Below are 21,013 nucleotides of genomic sequence, written 5' to 3'. Positions count from 1 at the left end.
CTGATCTTAAAAAATCTAAATAGGTGTGTCCATTGAGGACCTCTTCAAAAATGTATGAACCAATAATCCTTCCCCCTATTATCCCACACTAGACATTAACAGACCACCGACCCTGATATTGCACTTCTCTCATCCAGTGGGGATTTGTGGGAGCCCAATAGTGCATATTGTGTAAATTTACACTACCAACACTGGTGAAAGTTGCCTCGTCTGTCTATAGAATGTTTGAGACAAACGGGGATCTTCTTCCATCATATTGCTAAAGCAGTTACAATAATCAAGTCGTCTATCAAAATCGGTTCCTATTAATTCCTGATGCAGCACCATATGATATGGATACAACCTAAAATAACATTCAAATTAGGTAAAAAATAAAAATAATATATATTTTTTTATATTCGATTCTAGTAATAGTCAAATTTAATTATCAAATTTTCAACAAACCTGTGGTCTCTTAAAATGTTATACACAGTTGATTTCGTAATGCCCAAATCCAATGAAATTTGCCTCATGCCTATGTGAGGGTATATTCCAATATAAGCAAGCACATTAACAATATTTTCTTCTGATCGTCCAGAGCGACGTCTTCTGTTAAGAGGTAAATGGATACTGCCATTTTCTTGCAACCGAGTAGCTAATCTTGCAAATATCCTTTTCGTATAATGTCTCTAATCTGGATACCGTATAGCATATATTCGAGAGGCAACTGCTGAGTTATGATTGCATCGAAATAAACTGCTAGCATATTATAGGCTACTTTATTTGGAATTTTCATTTTTAAACTTATTAATTTGTAGTAAAAAAACACTTACACATAAGAAATAACTTAAAACCGACAACTGTCAATTTTTTGTTAATATTTTACTTGTTAATAATTTTTGATAATATTCTGTCACAAAGACCGCCCTAATATTGCTAATAATATTTAAAATTTGAAAAATAGGTTATTTTAAAATTAGTCGAAAACAAATGGAGATATCGAAACGCGGTTTTCACTGGTTTGTTAGTATGTTTTAAGTCTTCGAAACCGCAGTGAAGAAATCATATCATTGCATTTAATTTTTTAGAGAAAATCTGTAAAAAGCCAGTCTCTGTTAAACAACGCCCTCTGACGACTTCACTGAAAACAAAGTGACATTGACAGGTGCATATTTTGAAAGCCCTTTGAATTTCCTTTTAAACGAGTACCCACTTGAATTACTTTTAATAAAGAATCTGAGTACAGGGCGATTAAAAAGTTGCATTATTTATGATCTTCCCCCACCCTTCTCATTGGAGATATGAAGACAATTCTTTAGCCAAATTAAGGCAAAATTAATGAAGATTATTCTGATGTTTTCAAAATGGTACCTAATACTGGGTATTTTAGACGAAATTTGAATTTTTTTGAAATTACTGTGCAGTTACGCCCTCTTGTGGTAGTCTTAGGAACTTGTAAATATTTTCCAGCCATTTTTTTTGGCCACTTTTGTTAAGAAATTTTTTTTTTCAGCGCTGTGCGATGAATAGTTTCCGAGATACCGCCGGCGTCCTTTCTTATTTGGACACCCGGTACATTAAAAATAAGGTCAATTAAATCATATAATATACAATATTAATACAAATACAAAATCGTTTATTTGTCAAAAGACAAAAAAATACATTTTATGAAAAAAGAAGCATGACAAATAAGACAGTTTATCGATTATAAAACAAACCGCTTCACATGCTCCTTATATTAAGGAAAGCACCTGTGAACTATTCTATACATAACAAAATAGCTAAACATTTCTAAATAATTTTAAATAAAAACTAACCTAAAAAAAGAATCAATGCATGTCAGATGCAAGTACTATCATTAGTATTAGCCTTGAAAGAATTTAAAACGACTACAAGAAATATAATTTAAGTTATGAAAAAAAAAACAAAAAATTAGCAATTAGAGAGGCAGAAGCGAGGGACGACAGTAAGGGCAATCTGGCCGCGGGAAAAGCGAAGGAAAAAAAAGATTAATATATAATATTATGATATGTCGCTGAAATTAGCACGTCATGTTATTAATGACATGTATGAGTACTAAGCCTAAGAACCTTGTTCATGGAGTAACTCTATAATATAAATCAATTTCAATTTTTCTAACATTATTCATTTACATTCGCCCATCCAACTTCTTTGTTAAGCATTGGCTACCCTTATAAACGACATATATATAAGTACCACATATATTATGCCCCATACACCCCTCCTCCACCCCAAAGGAAGGAAAGCCAAAAGGGCTCTATTTATTGAAGCACCGAGACGTAACAATGTTGCGGCTCGGCCAAGCTACAAATTAAACGGCCCAAGGAATTTGGGTCCAGCGTAATTTCCTTATGTGCCGGACTTTCAGCGGGAAGGCAACTCTAACCTCCCCCCGGTGAATTCTTAGAGGTGTTTCCAGCCCTTGGTGAACTTGTTCCGAACCCTCGAGGAGATGCAGATTAATGTGCATTCATCCGGTTAAGATATTGCTGTGTCTTGCGAATTTCCTCTGTCCTCCGCGGATATACACAGGCCATTACAACTGATGCTTAGTTATATCAGGCAGAAAATTAGACTATAGTCTGCGATATCTATTCATCTTTCTGGTTTTGTATTATTTTGTATTTAATACCATAAAAGTTATTAATTATTTTAACAATTAGCTTAAGTCAAATAAAATTGTATATTATGAAACATAGTAAAAATTTTCTTGGTCCATATACTGACTAAATTTATTTTTGATGAAGGCATATTGCTATTTTTGACGTAATAATAATTAATTACCTCTTTTTGCTTTCATTAATAGCTTACCGATACATTCAATAATGTATTAAAGATACATAAGACCTATTTAGATAAATACAGTGCATCGTAAAGTAGCGGATAAATTCAATAAAAATGAAATGGACCGTTTCTGAAAAAAATGCCCGAACTCGTCGACTTTAATATTTGTTTAGGTTTTTTCTACGTGGAAATTAAATATACAGGGTCACTCAGAAAAAAGATATGACGTCGTCAATATATTTTTTAAATAGAAACCACCATATTTTAATGCGGAATCAGAAAGAACGCATTTTTTTACAAAGAATATGGTACAAATCAATACTGGTTAAAAAAAACTTCTAAACTTGCTGGTTTAGTGAGATACGCTTTACTTTTTAAGTATCCCCATAAAACGTAATCGAGGGGAGTTAAATCTGGCAATTTAACTAACTCCCTTTTTAATTTAATTCAATGAACCCTCTTCTACCTATCCAACGATTTTGAAAAACTTTATCGAATGGGTAAAGCATACTGTGGCAGGGATCTTGCTGAACAAAAAGATTACGTTGGTGCAAGTCGGGTTCTTCTAAATCCGGATACAAAGTTATCGGAGCGGGGATAAGATCATTTTGAAGAAAGTTTAAATGCCTCTCACTAGTGAGAGTGTCATAAAAAAAGTAAGGTCTTAAAACTCTCCCTTCCACTATACCGCACCACATATAGACTTTTTGAGGGTGTTTTGTCTGACATTCTGTGAATCAATGAGGGTTTTCGGTCGCTCAGTATCGACAATTCAGTCTGTTCACATGGCCGTTTAGAGTAAACGTTGCTTCGTCAAAAAATAATATTCTTTGTACAAAATTATTGTTATTATTACATGATTGCCGCATTTGCTCACAAAATTTATTTCGATCAAAATCATCTTTTGATAGTTCTTGAAGTAAGAATATTTTATAAGGGTGGAACTTAGCTTTTTTTAATACTTTAAGCACAGTAGATCGCGATAAATTAACATTAGAAGCCGTGCCTGTATCTTGGACCGTTAACAGAACGTTAAGCTCCTCTTCTTCAGTTATTGAATCCCGACCAGCTTATTGAGTAGTCCGAACATGCCTAAATTCATGAAACTTTGCTTCAATTCTGCTTACCATGCTTTGGCTAATAGACGACCGATTAAGATGCAACTCATTCAACAACTAAACCAGTTCCTTTGGACTACACGACATATCTCCGAAACCAATCAGGGACAAGATTTTGATTCTTTCACGTTCGGTTAATTTTCTCATATTTTATACAATAACAGTAGGTAATAAAGTGTAGTTACTAATAAAAGGCACAAGCACACTGCTTTTGCCTCTCAAAAAGAATAAACACCACTTGCAAATGTAAAAATACTTCAAATAGTTGCACCAAAATACATTCATTTTTTGACACTGACAACAACAACTAAAAAACCAAAATACCAACATTTAATTTAGATAGGTAGGTATTTATTAAATCTGGAGAATAGGGCTGATGAGGAAGTAACTCGTAACCTAATTCATGGATTTTTGCCATGGAAACTGCACATGTGTGGACCCTTGCATTGTCCTTGTGGGAAAGAACTTTTTTTTGGCCAAATGTGGTCTTTTTTCTTTCAGGTCCTTATTGAATCTATCCAATAGGTTGGTATAATATTCTCCATTGATTGTTTTCCCCTTTTGAAGATAGTCAATGTGGATTATACCGCGTGCATCCCAAAAAACGATCGCCATGACTTTATTGGCTGACAAACCCACCTTTGCCTTCTTGGGCGCCGATTCACCCCAAGAAATCCACTGTTTTGACTGCTGTTTGGTCTCCGGCGTATTGTGGTGGATCCACGTTTCGTCCACGATGACGAAACGACGCAAAAATTCGTCCATATTGCGGTTGAATAACGCCAAACACTCCTGGGAAATTGTCACACGGTTGCTATTGTGGTCGATTGTGAGCAAACGCGGCACCCATCTTGCGGAAAGCTTTTTCATACCCAAATGATCATTCAAAATTGAAACTACTGAACCGTGTGAGATGCCTATGGCTTGCACAATCTCTCTCACTTTCAATCTCCGATCGGCTAAAACCATATCGTGAATTTTTTCGATTGTTTTGGATGTAAAGAACTCGACTGGGCGTCCAGAACGTTCGGCATCTTCCGTGCTTGTACGGCCACATCGAAATTCAGTAAACCACTTCTTTACCATGGAAATGGATGGTGCAGAGTCCCCATAATATTTATAAAGCTCAGCCTTGGTTTGAGTGATGGTTTTTTTCCGTAAAATATAATGCTTAATGAGCACACGAAATTCACTTTTTTTCATTTTCTTCTCAAAACGAGTGGTAGTCTGCTATCAACAGCTGTCAAACACAAACTAAATGATGCAGCTTGTTCAAATTTTGACAGGCGTCAACTGACAGTGCTCTGTTGCCATTTCCATTAAAGGGCGGGAAATTCAAAAAGTCACGGACTTATTGACCCGCCCTCGTAATTACAGAAAAAACAGCTGTTTGAACTACATGTTACTTTCTCTTCTAGGTCAAACAATAAAAGTTTAAACAATTCTTTTTTTTTTCTTTGCAAACTTATAAACAGTTGAGCTCAAGACATAATAAATTTCTAATGAGATATTCTTCAGGTTTCAAATAAAACAAGTCCAGTAAATATAGTTTTAAAACAAATTGAAAACTGCTCGTTTTCTCAGGACTTACAATATTTTCATTTAAGTCTTTTTCAAGGATTAAAGGCAAAATTCGGATCTACCATATATTTTTATGCCGCAGAACTTTGAGATGGCCACTATATTGGATAATAGCTGAGATTTCCGTTTCGTCGCTTAATTAGAGCAAATTTTCTGAAGTTTTTTCTTTTTCCATCTAACGTATCCCAGTTACGTTATTATATTGGAACATGAATTGATATGCACATGAAAAAATCTTTACTTGAAAACCTTTTTACAAACATTTAGTCATGAAGAATTCTTTCAGGAAAAATTTAGTTATCATAATTTAAAATCTATAGAATAATTGATTTTCCAAGCAGAACATTACTCTGTAAGTTGGATGTTATTCATGTTTGTTACCATGTAAATTACCAACTTTACTGACTGCTTTTTTTTAATACATTGTATTATTGCAGGTGAGCCTCATTCTACGCTATGTTGATTCTACTGTTAATGAACCCTGCATTAGAGAAGACTTTGTAACTTTTGTTAATGTTTTTGGCGTACTGTCAAAGAATAATTCCGCAAAACACAGTGACTCAGATGACTTTGAAATAGAAATTGAAGATTTCTTTACTGAAAACGCTGAGGAGACGACGGTTAACCCGATGTAAAATTACTTCTAACGGGGGTTACCTAGGAAAAATTGTCCTAGCCGAAATAAAAAAAAGATTAATCTTAACTTGAAACTATGCGGTGTAATAGGAACTGATGCGAGTGCTGTTATGCTATCAGATCGTGTATCTGTGAATGAAATTCGGAGAGAAGTGGAAAACGCTGTACTGACACCCTGTTTTTCTCACAAACTAAACCGCACGATCCCTAAATCTGTGACAAGTTGAGTGATTGAGTAGGTAAGCAACACTATACGTGAGATTATGAAATTTTATAAAAAGTCATTTTTAAAGAAACTTGAAGGACGGGCAACAAGCACATTTATGCGAAACAAGATGGGTGCAACGTCAGGCTGCTGTTGTGTAATTTGCTTCAAAAATGTTTTGATCAGTAGAAGCTCTGACAAAAATAAGTATGGCAAAATAGGGAAACAGCCGAAAAAGCAACAGTCCTTATACCAGCTTTGTGTAAATTTGAATTTATCCTTGAGCTTTTCTGTCTTTGTGAAACTTTGCCTCCGACTCATTTACTCCGCGTACTACTTCAGAAAACGTATCGATATATCAAAAGCATTAATAATGACAGATACGCTGTCTGCCATATTTCAAAATCAAAGAGAAAGAGCTGATGCCAATTTCAGAAGTATTTATTCAGAGGTCAAAAAACTAGCACATAAAACTAATATTCCTAAACAGAAACCAAGAACTTGTGGTCGACAAACAAAACGCGAGAATTACAGCACCAACAGTTGCGAAGATTACCATAGGATCTCGGTATACATTCCTTTGTTGGATACCATTTGCGAAGAAGACTCGTTTTTCAATACAAGTTCTAGATGGTTTAAAATTAAGTTTGCTATCTCCCGTAAAAGCTGTGAGGTGGATTGAATTGAAATTGAAAATCTTACGAGCTTGATGAAAAGATTCACAAAACTTATAAGTCACGACAACCTTATGCGAGTTGAACCACTGGCAGCGCTATTGACAGGAGCAGGAAACTCCAACGGATCAACTTCCAACTACTGCATTATTAGCTTTGGAGAATTGTGATGCCAAAATATTCCATACTATTCATATATCGATCTTTGTATATTTTGCATACATGCGAGTTCTGAGCGCTATTTTCCCATTCTTCGCTGCTTGATAATGTGGCTAAAGTCAATGATACTACATTAAAGACTGATTGGTTTGGCATTGCTATATACACATCAAGACATCGAAATTAGTCCTGAAGCAGTCATTGAACGATTTGAAACACTCAGGCCTCATCGTTTAGTTCTATGAAATATTTTTTTGTACAACTTCTATATCAATTAAGGGCTTCAACTTAAATAAATGATCATTTAGAAGGTACTGTTAGAATTATGTTAACCTACTGGGTTGGAAAAAAAAATCTCCCAAAAATTAGCTCTAGATCCTCTGGGTTAAAAAACAGATAAGATATCATAATTATGACATGGATTTATCAGATATAAGCAAAGACCCTCATTCATTAATAATATAACCCATTATAAAATAGTTGAGAAGAGCTATTCTCCCATATAATATACATTTACAGCTTATATTTTTGTAATCGATATACAAGTTACGTAAGCTTATACATGTGTGATATAAACAAAAAATTAAGAAGTTTAGTTGACAAAGCTCCTAAAATATTCTATGATGTCATATGGTTTTTCCGACACAACGATGGTGGCATCGGTTGAAATAAATTAAAAAAGCACAATCCGTGTAATTAAGTGGCGTTTTTTACATTCTTAAGTGCGACCTATTTAGTTTAGGAAAAAGGTCACATAAATAATCGTTAATTGTCACCTCTCAAGTGTGAATCAAACTACAACAAAGTTTAATAAATACCAGATGCGAAAATAATTTAATTCTCTGATTGCCTTTGGAGAAGCCAATATGGAAATTTAATAGCCTGGCTAAGAATAGTACACGACTAAATTACATTGGGTCAAATAAGTGTTTGCATAACAAGTAATTTAATGTACGTCACAATAAATTAATAACGTTTAATAGTAAAATTGGGAACGCGGCGAATGACATAGTAATTAATTGATTATGGATTCAGAAGCTAACGACAACTTTACCTATATTTCTTCAGTCGTTATTTTTAGGAGTATGGTTCTTAATAGGTAGTTCAATGCAGATATTTCTATTAAAAAATTTAATTTAATAATAAAAACTTATAACTATACGAAATCCTTTTAACTTAAACTTAATCAGGCTATTCTCTTTGATCAACGGGAAATAGATGATTTGGCAGGATTGTCGATAGTACCATTAGAATATTAAATGCCTAGAATAAGCCTAGCTGCAAACCATAGGTGAGGTTTTTTGAGTTCACCATCTCACATGACATCTCACCATGATGTCAAATCGAGTTTTCAATTTTTCATTCAATATATAATTTTCTTAATCCACCACATATTTTCTTAATGTGTTGTATTTTGTAACAGGTAAAAAAATGTACTTGTAAGTTGCGTTTATTTGCTGACTAATAATATATATTTTGAGAGTAATCAACAAATTTTTGAGAATAAAAAAAAATGCCCGACAAAAAAGTTATTGAAAAAAAGCAACCTGGCAACGTAGAATACCTCTATGTTTACAATGCACGTATCCGATGTTGCCACTTTATGTTGTTTTTCTAGATATTTTTTCATTCTGTGAAGCTAGCGCCCGATCAATATCCAACCCACCTGAAATTCCCAAGGAATTTTAATATTTTTTTTGTTGTTAATTGTTAGATGTTAAAAAATATAAAGAGCTATATAACTCCTAACGATTATAAGGAAAAGCTTTATCCATATCCTTTGGCAGTTACAGCCGTTTATAACATCTAGCTCAATAATTTTTAATAAAGAAACTTTTATTTGTAGAGGTTTGCAACCATCTTAAATCCGTTTGGATATTTATTATATATTACAGAAAAAAATTAACAGATATATATTACAGAAATTTAAATCCTTTGGGAGTTAACCTTTTAATTAATTTTTACAAAAAAAACCTTAGTTTGTCGCGGTTTATACCCACTTTAAGCCGATTTAGTAATCCTTTGTTAACATCTAGACAAAAAATTATTAAAACATCTTTGGAATTCCAGGAGATCGGGCATTATATTGATTAAATAATATTGAGCGCCGACTATAACTGTCGCTTGACAACGACATATGCTGCGGTCTCGATTTTGGTTGCTGGATATCGACCAGATACTACCTTCATTTTTGCACACACATTAATTTTGCGGCGTTTTGAGTTCGAATAAGCAATAAATTTGCTACAATATAATAATATACTTAATACTTTACAAATATATCGTCTTTTATAATATTATAAGTTAGAAGGGTGACACCCTACCATTGACACCTAACTCGCCTGTGAAAGGAACGATTTGAATTAACTTTTTTCCATTGTGTATATGTGACCCACTTTAGACTTCTTTATCACTGAAAAAAAGGGAGTTTTTAGTCTTAATATTAATTTAAATAACGCACTGAAACCACTTAAAACATCCTTTTAATACTAATACTGTACGAAAGGTGCACCATCCAAACAAAAGTAAACAACGAGGGAACGAGGACCGTTGCCAAATACCTTTTTCGCAAGAATATTTCTAGGCAAAATCTACAGCGTTGCCGCTACCCAAATTAAAAATATTAATTATTATTAGTGTTTAGTGTAAATATAGTACAAAATAGTGTTGATTATTAAGCGGATTTCACTTTTTATTTTGTTTTATTTTAAAGAATGATATTCAGTTTCTGCTAATCATAATAGTTTATTATCTCACTTTATTTTCTCCTGTTAAAATTGTGTAATTACTGGCAACATTTTGTTGATAAACATACTAAGCATGTTTATCAACAAAATATCCTCTCTGCCCCCTGTGTAGATGTTGCGCTCAATCTCAAGCAGCCAATACTTATTCTAGTGTATTCTATGTTCCCAGATAGTTCCTCTTCTTTTAAGACCAGCAACCGTTTTATTTAGAAATTTCGTTTTACCAAAATTGTCAAATTTTCTTCGTGGTAAAGTCGCATATTTATACTAAATGACCGCGCGCTTCCTCATCTGTTTTAATTAATTAGTATTAAGCACAATATTTATTTAATACAGATGAGACTGGCTTAAGTGTGAAATGTGCATTTATTGTGTAAGTAGTGTATAAGTGGAACTAAAACCAAAATTGCAAATAAAAAAAGATAATATGAAGAGGGACCATAAAAACTAAAATACTTTTAATAGGAAAAAATAAAACATCTTACTGCTTTTTAGGTATCAAAAGGTTACCAGTCTACATAAAACAAATTCGAAGGTGTCAGTATTCTATGCGAAGTATTAAAAAAAAAGTCTTTTAAACATCAAAAAATAAATGCTGGATAAAAAATTATTAATAACTGTTGTTATCTTAATACTGTGGCGCAATATAACTGATCAGACATAAATAACCGACTTTTTATACCTCAATAATTAGCTGTATGTATATTTGACATTGACATAGTATACATATGTATTTTAGCCATTTATCCCAAGTTTTGATAAGTCGATTTTCTTAAACGACATGTTATATCAAAATCTTTCATATCATCCTTTTTGAGAGGTCCAATCTTTTTTAATAATCACCTTTTGTATTTTCTGGAAGATTCTCGTTAAATTATATTTTTTTATTCTAGAACTTGCCTCAATAACAGCTCCTTGCCTCCTAATTTTTGGAAATATGATGTACTTGTCTGCCTTTTATTAATCGGTAATTTTTTTCCACACTGAATATTTATAAAGTTCAGTTTAATAATTTCTTCTTTCTCAGAAATAGAATAAATTCTTTACTTATAAAACAGAAAGAACAAGAGGAATGCATAAATAAAAAAAAAAATTTTAATAAAGACATAATTAAGCTTAATAACTCATCATAATTTTACAGAAATTTTTAGTAGTATGATAGATTATAGAATGAATACTATTAAAATCTTAATTCAGGTCTTCCCTAAATAAAATTCTCTCTATTATGCAAACGACAAAGATAACTTCAGTATTTGGTCTGTTGACATCAATTCTTCGGTATAGCTTTTTTTTTGAGTAAGAACTCAACTAAGTAATTTATTGTAAAGCTTGCAATAGTTAATAAAAGAATATTTTTTTAAAACAAGTTAAAAATTTTCCCAATTTTATTTGTTATTTTACATAAGTTAATTTAAGTTAAGTTCCTGTAGACCAAGAAGAATGTTCAGAGGTGCTACAGGTGTTGTTTTAATGACTCCAACAATTCCCAAACAGACTAGTCTTTGCAGTCTAGTCAATTTTTGGATGTTGATGACCTTTAATACCGCGCAAACCTTATAGACCCCATCTTGTACTAATTGTTTGCCGTAATTTCCATATAGCAGCCGCAGCTGACTTGTTTACTGTCTGGTTTAGTTGAGTTTTAAACTTGAGTTTGCTGTCTAAAGTAACTCTCAAGTATTTGACCTACTATCCCAATGTCAGGCGCGCCTGATACATACTGGAAGGTTTAAAGCCTATCAAATTCTTTGTTTAAACTATATTTTAATACACAAAATATTTTGGATAAACATGTTCAAAACAAAATTTCAGTTCAAATATTAAAAGACATGTTGAAAGCAAATTTCTCTAAACGATTTTAAAAATTTAACTACAAAAGATTAGTCTCAAATGATAATGAGTAAATTTTATATAAATAAATGAGTAAAACTTACTTATTGCTCTATAGTTTTACAACAAAACTTTAAATGAACCTAAAAAAATCTGAACCATTTTCATGTTAAACATGATATAGCTACGAAAGTTATATCCTTAACAGTAATCTACCTCTCGGATTTTAAAGCGGCTACTCTTCTTAAGCTGATTAAGGGTGTAAATTGAGATAACTCCTTTATATTTATGACACTTACATGGCTTTAACCTGCCGCGGGCCCTTAAAAAACCGTCGAGGATTTTTAACTCCGGCCATAAAATTGCGCTAGGGGGCTTTAAAGTGCTGTTAACATTCTAACTTTTTGTTAAATTAATGGACCTGTACCTTTTAGTACATAATTTGTATTCAAGATAAAGAATGGGCCGCTGTTATCCCTCGAAAAATGAAGTGTTGTTTCATCTCGGCTTTAATTTCGTTCTCTTTTTTTTCATCTTTGAATAATTAGATGACTTCATAAAGGTTATTGGCGCTCCCGTAAAAGATTACATTTGGTAATAATTTAAACATATATGAGATGTTGCATATAGGTGCTTATTTGCTTTTAATTTTTACAATGATGAAAATATAATGTGGTAAAGCAGACAAAAAGAAATACGTTAATTTGAAACAATATTGTAGTATTCACACATGAATGTGGTCGGGAAAATCAATCAACCAATTTCTTATTAGTGGTTTATATTTTTTCGGGATTATTATTTTAAAAATTCATTTAAATAATAGGCCTAAAGTATTTTTAGTAAGACGTTAAATGGTCTTCTCCTACAATACAAAAATGAAAATATTTTTCAGATAACTTATTGTCTTTTTTTTATTACTGAGATCTGAATGATATACTGTCGTGTTCACAAATGACTTGTCTTCTAGTTTCATCATTTATATTTCTTAAAGTTTATTGGCTTATTTCCTTTGTCTTTCTCTTGAATCGTTTCATTCTGTTTTATTCCTCGTCCTATTCGACTAGTATATCCCACTTCTGGCCCCCTGAAATATTATTGATATTATTAATTAAAAATACTTCTAGTAGAGGAAAATTCCTTTATTTAATAATTTAATGTTTCCGAGTGCGGGGTTAACAGCAAAATTACTTTTTAAACTTTTAATTCGCCAGATTTTTAATTGTTTATCACCTTGGACATCTACATTTTACTTGTTCTCATAAAATTCACCTATTTTAAGACTTTGACATTTTTGTGATATGAGAAAATATTTATATACAGGGTGTCCGATACAAAACAGCCCACTCTGAAAATCTTGAAAAATAAATTGCTTAGCCTAAAACGGCCGAACACGTCAAATTTAATATTGAGGGGACATTTACTGACAGAAATTGTGTTTCTCTGATGTCATTCCCTTACTCGCCATGTCAATTTTTTTAAATGGGAATAAGAGTGAGTGAGTCCTGAATTAAAGGAAATTTTATTCCCTACACAGCCTCATTTTTATTTTCTTACTTTATCAATTAATTTTCAAGAAATATGAATAAATGTGGATAAAAAACAAACCTTATTATAAATGAAAAAAATTAAAAGTACCTAACACCTATTTTATTATTTTATGATGAAAATGAATGAATAAAATTATTGTTACTCAAAACGTCTGCGCACATTAGCGAACATTTCGGGCGTTATTAACTGATATTGGTTAACTATTCTATTTCGAAGATCTTTAAGGGAGTTAGATTTTGTGGTATAGACTGGTTTTTAGATGACTCCGTAAAAAAATCCAAAGAGGTAATATGGGGAGATATAGCAGGCCATTCTACGGTACTTCTCCAGCCAATCCATCATTCAGGAAATACGTCGTTCAAAAAATGACAAATTGCAGCAGCATATTGTGGTGGTACCCTATATGGTTGAAACATTAGTTTCTTTTCTAGAAGGTTATCATCTTGTTCAAGTAACTCTGGGATTGTAAATATAATTACAAGTACCCCTCATGTTATTCTGGGATTGATGGCGTCCTGCATAAATTCCAAATAATTTTCAGCATTAGTAAATATGGCTGAGTACACATAAAGATATAAAGTACTCATAAAATTGAATACTCGGCGATCAAAATCATCTTTATTTAGTTCATATACTCGTTTGATTTTATAGGCATGATATTTGTGTAATTTAAAAATTTTGTGAACTGTGCTTTTAGACATGCCAGATGCGGTAGCAATTTTTCGAGCAGATGTATTAGGTTTTATCTCAACATGACCCATTACTGCAATTTCTACCACTTCATTGGTCACTGGATGCTGAACTTAATTTTTTCTGTTTTGTACCGACCCTGTTTTTTGAAACCTCCTCAACAAATCCATTAGATAAGAATGATTTACCCTCTTATCCGGATGATTGTCATTAAAAGCACGTGATTAGGTAAGATGAGGTAGTTGGAATTATCTTTTTTTTATCTTTCTGGTTTGTGTTTTTTGCGGTTGATTGACATATCTTTCTTAATTTTCTCTGGTTTCATTTCATTCTGTTTCATTTCTCGTCCTCTGTAAATATTTTAATTAAATTAGCTATTGTAGTCTTGGTCAGGTTTCTCTTTAGAGACATTCACTAATTGACGCTTCCAGATTAAATATATTCTATGTAAATTGGCCCTAGGTTACATTTATACATTAAAAATAATATCTGTTTTTGATATAATAAACATTTATTTTTAATTTATGACATAACAAAATTTATTTAAGTCTCACTAACTTCATAATTCTTTCAGTCTAATATTCTTTTTCCAGTCCACTCCACAGAATTGTTCCCTGCAAATGGTGTGAATTATCCAAAAACCTGTAGATTTTCAATGTCATTTATGTAGAGTATAAACAGAATTGGTCTTAAAACTCAAAACGGTGGAACCGCTCGAACTTTTTTGACTCCATGATATCCACTACATGGAAATCCATTGATTACTTATTAGTATTTAAACACCGAATATTTCTTGAAATGACATTAGATAAAGGTTTCTGTTTAGAGACATTCGTTAATTCGGGTTCATAGATATCCCACTTCTGATCTCCTAACTTACACACCTTGTTTATCTGTGTTTTAATAATTATAATAGCTTTTGCTTATCTGGTAGATTTTGGCATATATGTACGTATTAAGCAACCATTCCTTTAAGTGGTAGAGTTAAAGTAGGTAAGAATACAAGACTCGGATATTTTGCATTAAGAACATATTTAAATAAGTTCTATAAAATTAATTGAAACAATCAACTGGAAGAAGTAATTGAATTTACTATTCAAGAAATGTTTTTTAAATAAGAAGAAATACGAATAGACACGAAAGTTACTATAGGTAGCTGAAAATCGTATATTCAATAAGGTGCATGGATATTAAAAAATATATGATGAGAGGTATAACAAAAAAATCTTTACTTAATTATTTATTAAAATTATTATATACATAATAAACTCTGCTCAAAAACTAAAACAAAGTAAAAATATCAAATCCTAGTTATTTCTGATGACCTAGTAAATATATTAAAAAAGGAGTCATCTAGTTCGCTCGGCAGGGGTTTTAAAAAGGTTTGCAGTTTAAAATTATTCTTGCAAGAGAACTGGGGCCGGAAGTCTTGCTGGCTGCAACGGAACTTGCACAAATGAAATGAAAACATATGTTTAAATTGTTACATTCGCGCTACGTCTTCGTGTTATCCTTATAACTTTCGCAGCAACTATACGATTTTAGACAAACCAGTTTGTATTTTATTGGCTCTGCGTGGTTCCTGGCACAGGCCACGATATTTTTCGTTCTAGGTGATAATAAATTAGATGTAACGTACTGCTTTTGGCATATATCTAATAAATACACAACACATTATAGCCAAAGATCTGTCTAAACGTACCAAGTACGCTTTAAAATAATCACAGGCTATTACACAAAAACTAAGGTTATTTTTTCTATCAAATGTTTAAAGGAAAAAAAATCTTTAAAAAACCTTTGCATGTAATTATGAAATTAAATCCACTTCCATATTGGCTAGAGACAAGATCACCCTTTATACATTTTCCATGCCTGATGATAAACTGCACTCGTTGTTCTAAGTTTTCAATTAACGTAATGAAAATGGAATATGATCTAATTAGTCGTGTGAAGTGTAATAAATAACACTGGCCAGTTGGGGTACAGGACATCAAAAAAACAGGCCTGTTTACTTTAGGCTGCTACAGAATAGTCAGAGAATGTTTACCAAAACGATTTTATTCGTTCTGTATATGTATGGGGTTATATGGACGCACAAAAATATGAAAAATATTGATGTATGACGATAATAATTTAATTGAAAATGATATTTCGCCCTTTTTTCAACTTGGATATTTGGCAGATGGGCTGCCAATGAAGAATATGAGGCTCACATAATCTCATCGTATTAAAATATGGGACGAGGAATCACTCTTGGTTTCTTTTCCCGCGTTCTTGAATAAAAAGTCCTTGGATAGCCTAAATCCGAAACTGAAGGGTCTAAAAGTAAAAAAATAATAATGCGCAAATATCAGAATAGAATGTTCTATAGAAACCAATGTAATATTAATCAAATTTTATCTGGTGGGAAGTATCATTCGTAAATGCAACAAAAATATGTTATTAGATTTTTATATGACCAAATAACTGCATTTACTGATAAGTTCCAATTAATTCCCGATTGTCAGTCTGGATTCAGGAAAAATTTTAGCACTACTACATGTTTTGTCAAAATTGCCGATCATATTAGACTTAATGAAAAAAACAAGGATCTAACCTGTCGTACTTTATTAGATTATAGTAAAGCTTTTGACACTAGATCACAACTTATTATTTTCAAAATTACATTATATATTGGCTTTTCGAGTAATACCAATTAATTATTTCAAAGTTAGCTTTTTTGTCAATTTTGTTGTGTAGTTATTAAAAATTAAAGCAGAATTCTAAAATCAAAATTCAACAAAATAGAAAAAGGCGTTGCTCAAGGTTCAATTCTATCACCATTACTTTTTTCAATTTATGTTCTCACATCAACAAATCACTTAAACATTCTCAAATTATTCAGTATGCAGATGATTCTCAACTGTATTTACCATTAAACTTTAATAATATTCAACAGGCAGAACTAAATATAAATACTGATTTAATATTAATATTTCTCTATATGCATAAGAACACAATTTGAAAATTAATTTCTTTAAATCTCGAGTATGTGAATGATATATCATTCAAATCCACAGATTAAAGAGCTGGTCAAAGATAATTTAAATATTAAATTAAAAAGATTCTTATACCAATTACTGATGAGGTAAAAAATTAAGGACTTATGGACTACGGACTAAGATTTGAAAATCATATCAATAACTCGCTTTCTGGTGCATTTTGTAGAAAAATAAAAAAGTTACAGATCTTATGCATGCGATTTATCTACTCTATTCCTTGTAGTCATCATATATCACCGTATCTGAAAGACAACCAAATTCTCAATGTCAAACAGGCAAAGATATCACATATTTCTTTTTATGTTTGAGGTTATCAAAACTCAAAAACCACCTTACATTTTTAAAAATTTCCTTTTATTTGCTCATAATCACAATACTACATCTATATAAAACATACATCTATATAAAATTCCTGCTGAACAGCAAATTCTCAAAAGTCTTTTTTATATAATGCCACAATGTTATGAAATAATTTCTCAATAAATACTAAAAATATGTCAAAAAGAATTATGCATTCGAGCCAATTTTGACCGTTTACGCACAATACATGTGACTTTTCATTTTGTTGCTTTTTCTTTCTGAATACAATTTTTTACTAGATATTTTTTAGGCTTTTCGTTTTGTTGAGCTTATAAGCTTATAAGCTTAATATCACTACTGACATACTAAATGAGAGCTGTCATCAGCTTTAAAAATCGTGATACCATTTTCTGTGTCTAAAGAAAACTATGTGATTCTTCTGCACTTAGTTTTTAGTCAGAATTTTTTTCTTTCTATAGGCAAATAAAAAATGTTGAATTTAAATATAGTTCATAATTTTTCTTATAGCAAAGCGTTTCATCAGAAACAATTCGAGAATAAGTACCTAGATTTTCTGTTTTCGGATAAATGCTTTTGCTTTGTTTACTATTTTGTCGCTATATACCTACAAAGTCTCTAACTTATAATTTATTAATATTATAATTTAAAATCATAAAAAAAATCCATTTTTCGACAATTATATAAATCAATTTCACTAATACTTATTTTTACACATAACGTTTGAGTTTGATTAAGACGGTCATCTAAAAAAGAAACTGTTTTATTTTAACGGTAAACACAAAGCGACTTTGATGAGTAGCCAGTCGTTTTGGTAACAAATCGGCCTACCTTACGTTGCTCTTAAGACAAAACGAAAAAAAGCCACAGGATCATCAATCATCGTAAAGTCGGGTAAATACCTCCCGTTCCAAGCTCGTAGCCCCGTATAAGACCGTAACAAATAGCTAATGAAAATGTTGCAGAGAGAAAGCCCCCAAGAGCAGGACATACGATCTATGGATGGCAGCAGCCGGCGACCCTAACAAAGTCAAAGTCGTTGAAATCGAGACGGGAAAGAAACAACACAGAATTGCCAATGTCAACCGTGAGAAATGACGAAAATCTACGACGGAAAACACCACATAATGCGCTCGGCAGGTAGAGGATGGTCCGCCAACTTGGGGAATTGCAGTCATTTGTTTTCATCCTATGTAACTAGCGAGTGACTATAGCTGATACGCCTTGGAACGCTTAAATAAATGAAGACGTATGGTAAACTTTCGGGATCCTAAGTGGTTCTTGACATTGGGCGTCTTTTTTATTTGGCAAGGTTTATTATAATAAAAGGTATTTTCATTGATATTGTCATCTAATCAAAACTCAATATTATCAGAAAGAACTTCGGCAAGGAAACTTTCATATACATGGATAAGTATGAAAGTTACAAAGCGCGTATTCACTTACTATGTATATTATTTTTTGCCTTTCTTAGTAAACAATAAAAAGTAATTTTAATAATAAAATGTGCTTACCCTAACATGAGATCATTGGTGCCTAGTTCTAACGACCTTAAGATAGTGGTAAATAATAACGAATATGACATTTTTCTCCTTACTGAGACCTGGCTTAATGATAACATTTTCAGTATTTTATTAGAAATCCTGGGATACATACTGTTTAGAGTAGAAACTAAAAAAACTCGAATCGATCGAAAACATTCTCAAGGGGGTAGTGTTTGTGCCTATACAAAAAACTCTATATCTGTTAAAACTTGATTTTCAAATTAACCCTTTAGACTTTTTATCTGCCCTAGCTGAAGGTACTTTTTATAAACCTCCGAATATTAATATAAATAGTCTAGTTACCGACTTTGATTCTATTTTATCTTCAGTCCTTTATCAGTCCTAGCTTTGATCATGTCATTCTCATGGGTGACTTAAACATAAACTTCTTTAACCTTAATAGCTCTTTAAATGAATGCTTTGAATCATATTCTCTAATCCAAATATTAAACGAGCCAACAAGAATATCTGAACATACTAGGACTCTTATTGACCCAATTGAATTCACTGACAAAAAAGCGAATATGATTATGTCGCTTCTTGTGGAACATTATCAATAGATAATTATTTGTCTGATCATGAGTTAGTTTTTGTCGAATATAAATTAAAATCTCCTAAACCTTCAGCAAAATTTATCAGATATAGATGTTATAAAAATATTAACTATGAAGCCTTTCAGCATGACTTGCATTCAGCCAACTGGTTTAAAATTCTTCAATCTAATAATATTGACGAAAAAATTGAAATATTTAATAGAACTCGTTTAAACACATTTGATATTCATACTAAGAAAAAAACAGTCCTCTGGCTGAATATTAACGCAGCGTTGCACAAATTTAAGCAAAGTCGCTTACCACATTTATCTAACCCTGATTCCATTAATAATTTTTTTGGATCGTTCTTACAAATGATTTCTACTAAAGGAAAAAAAACTTTTGTAACAGTAATAAATTAAATTATTGTTTTTTAAATTTTAGCTTGCTTCTGCAAGAAAGCCGTAATATTAATAAAAATAGACTAAAGCTCATAGTACAGGTTTTATATAACTTCTGTCAACTTTTAAATTAAAAAAGAAATAATAAAAAAATTTATATGAAATTAATATTTGTTATATATTTCTGTTTTATCTTAACAAGAATTATTTCTGTAACTGTGCAGCCCCCCAATTAACACTTACTACTACTTACTACACTATATATTACACATAATTAATTGATGTATTGAAAGGCAATATTTTTCTTTCGAAGATCGCTATTGGTAAATCTCCAGCTAAAATTACTAACCCTACTTTCTTAGCCGATCTGCATATAAACAGCATCTTGCCAGTACTATCTATAATTTATGAGTTTATAGAACCATTAATATAGTTTTGTTATCGAGAATCACATATTACCTGAAAACCAATGTGGCTTTCTAAAAGGATCAAATATAGCAACAGCCCTTTTGTCTGCACTTGACTAAAGACCGAGCCAGTCTCTTAATATTATTAGATTATTCTAAGGCTTTTGATACCCTGAACCATGCACTCTTGTGTTCCAGCTTTATTATTATGGATGCTCAGATGCTTCTTTGAATGTTATGCCACCTTTTCTTAATGTTAAATTTTAAAAAGTAACATTCAATGGAATTTCTTCTACGCATTCATTCCGGTGTTCCTCAAGGCTCTATTTTATCTCCTTTGCTCTTTATAGTATACATCGCTGATATTCCTCGTTCTATTAATTTCTGTACAGCTCCTGCCTTTGCTGATGATTAATCACGAATTAGAAATCATTATGGACAGAATCTACAACTTAACTTCAATAAATCCAAGCTTCTATGTTTTGCAAGTAAAAAAAATTAAATCATTATCAAAAATTATGTTGATATTAACCTACGAAAGGGTCATACTTCCTTTCGAAACTTCGACAAGAAATTTAGCATGACAAACAGGTGAATAAAAAAGCCCTTTTGTCCCTAAAATTAATTTTTATTCAGATACTCACTTAATTTTAAATTAAAAAAGCAACTCTGTGAGTCTCTTGTTCTTAGTCATTATACTTACTACCATTTTATATATATGCCTTGTTTGCGGTTTCTAGAACAACAAAGAATTCAAGAAATGCAACATTCTTCTTGTAGGTTATATATGGCATCAA

The sequence above is a fragment of the Anthonomus grandis genome, chromosome 12 (genome assembly GCF_022605725.1).
Source record: "Anthonomus grandis grandis chromosome 12, icAntGran1.3, whole genome shotgun sequence".
In the NCBI taxonomy this organism is placed as follows: Eukaryota; Metazoa; Arthropoda; class Insecta; order Coleoptera; family Curculionidae; genus Anthonomus; species Anthonomus grandis.
Note: the sequence above shows the minus strand (reverse complement) of the source record.